Genomic DNA, 2657 nt, shown 5'->3' on the forward strand with positions numbered 1-2657 from the left:
TTTGTTTGTTTGTTTGTTTGTTTTGTTTTGTTTTGTTTTAAGAGACAGAGGGATATGTGTCTCCTTATATGACTCAGGCTGGTCTCAAACACCTAGCCTCAAGCAATCCCCCTGCTTTGGCTTCCCATAACGCTAGGATAGCAAGCATGAATCACCACTCCTGGTCCCCAGTATTGCTTTTGTATTGATTAATTCATGTCACATTTTTATAATATTTAACATTTGCAGCAATATGAATTCAAATGAATAAACTAAGTTGCAAACATCATGGTAAACTGTAGTTCCATCCAACTGTATCAAAGATGTCTAATCCTTTAATATGTCAACACTGCCCACACCTATGGCCAACCACCTCCTCACAGATTACCAAGGAAAAGAAATCATAGGTAAATGTTATGTAATATATGCATATAACAGACTAACATGGCTGAACTAGATAATTGATTTTAGAGACATTGGTGAGGTAAATCTGTAATGACCAATTGAATCTGGTTCATCCCTTGTCAACTGTATTTTATTCACAATTTTGAGAATAGGTGAGGCATAGTATAATTTGATTGTGAACATAAATCTGGTGCCTGTGAATAGGAAAAAAAGACTGGATAAATATTAGGAGGGATATGGAGAGGTGAAAAAGAATGAAGAATATTAAATAGTTCCCATCTGCACTGCACAATTTCTCAGTACATTATTTTAATTAATTCCATACAGCATCATAATTGTATATTTTTGTACACTTTCAGTCATTTGTCAAAAGTACTTTATGGTGTTTTTTTTTTTTAACAGTTTGTCTAAAATGCCTACTTTATTTCAGAAATCAGGCACTTAATGCAAATTCATTGAAGATTGAACCAATTATTTTTCTTCACAGACATAATTTTACTTTTTAAAAATTTTTTTTATAGTTTTTGATGGATGGGAGACTTTTGTAATTTAAATGAAACGGAAATTGTTTTAGGTCAAATGTATAATTGTGCTAAATCTTTCCATATTTGATAAGCTATTCGCAATAAATTTGTACACTATTTAGCCAGTATTCCTAGACACTTTATCATCTCCTTTTTCTAGTAAAGCATTTGAATCCTAGGATCCAGCAAAAGATAACACTTATAATTTAATATGTCAATACAAGATACATAATTCAATTTAAAAAGGCTACTGTAACCAGTTTGACTGTAACATATTACAGCTATTATTGAAATAGATGAAAGATAGTAGATTAAATACTTTATGGTAATTTTATGGTACTGAGATTTGTTTTCTTGTCACAGCTGAACTGAGATTTCTTATCACATAGCTATAAAAGAGATTTCTAGATTTACATATCTAATATTTGCATTATAAAAATAAAGCACCACAATTATTTGCGTTATCAAGGGTATCCATAACAAATATGCAATAACATGAACATACCCAAATGATTGACACACTTTTCCACTTTGCATCCTGATATTGTTTTACTTCTGTCATAGACATGATACATGGTTGAACTCTGAAGGCATGGTAAGGGAAAATGGAAGAAAAAAAACAAATATAACAAAGACCTCATATTATCACTTATTTGGGCTTACTAATCATCAATTTCCTGCATTAAGACTATTTTAAAAAAATCTATGAGAATAAGTACATTTCCACGAAAATGTGGTAAACAACAAAAATATACCATGATCAATTATCAAACAATAAGGAGTTATTGAAGAATTATAATGTCTGCTTCAATATGGCGGAAACATTACCATTAAAACTTTTTTGTATAGTAATTAGCAAAAAATAAACTTCCACGTGGGAAAATTATGCTTGCATAAAAGAAAGTTAATGCATTTTATCCATCTAGTAGCATTTATCATTGACCCTGTTTTTTAAAAATTGCAGTACTTGAAGCATTTTAATAGCATTCACTTGCTTTTGGCATTTTGAAAATATTTATATCACTCATATTGTCCAGAATCTTTCCAGAATCATTTTCTACCTTTTTCCATCGTATTCTGTGCCTGAGGAGGCTGAACTTCATGGACTGAGTCAATAGGCTCTCTGACCCTTGAACTTCTCACTGGATTTAGGCCATCTGAAGAGAAAATTAGGGGGCAGGGTAACAGTAAGGGTGAAATATATACCTGGCTCATTTTTTGTCTGGTTGCAGATTAGCTATGGCTAATTCTCAACTGAAGTCATAGTTCCCGTCAGATGGCCATCTGAGACTACAGCACTCCCTTCAGGTCATGGGAATCTCTCCATCTTCCTCACTCCTTGAAGATGAGAGGTGATGATACTCTTCAACCTGTTAGGCCTAGCGTGGAGGGTTCATCATTCCTTGTTGGTTTTCCTTCACCATGCTGATACCTTTGTAAATATCATTTTATTCAATGCCCTTTAATTACTACATTTGAGGGTGGCAACTGCTTCTGCCTAGAACTTGAACTGTTACATTTTTCTTGAATTTAGTATAGTATTTTTATATTGGACAATATCATAATTCAAATACCCAACATTATTAGAAAAGTAAAAATGTTGGATTTTTAGTATACTGACTGATAAGCACATGAGTAAGTGACCTTCAGTAAATACTCATTACACATTTGCCTGCTAACATGAGGTATAGTTACTCAAAGTTAACTTTTTTGATTAGTAGAGTCATTATCAATTAAAATAGTTTATTA

At 32.3% G+C, this 2657-nt stretch overlaps 1 long non-coding RNA gene across 1 annotated transcript; it reads right to left on the reverse strand.

Annotated features, from left to right (window-relative positions):
- Positions 1-497: 497 nt before the first annotated feature.
- Positions 498-2067, reverse strand: LOC131381903 (uncharacterized). Its single transcript, XR_009210944.1, has 3 exons — positions 1970-2067; positions 1414-1492; positions 498-578 (listed from the first exon to the last, which is right to left on the reverse strand). It is a non-coding gene; the product is annotated as an uncharacterized LOC131381903 (long non-coding RNA).
- Between the last annotated feature and the right edge of the window lie 590 nt (positions 2068-2657).

This window comes from Hylobates moloch, unplaced genomic scaffold, assembly GCF_009828535.3.
Source record: "Hylobates moloch isolate HMO894 unplaced genomic scaffold, HMol_V3 SCAFFOLD_2, whole genome shotgun sequence".
Classification (NCBI taxonomy): Eukaryota; Metazoa; Chordata; class Mammalia; order Primates; family Hylobatidae; genus Hylobates; species Hylobates moloch.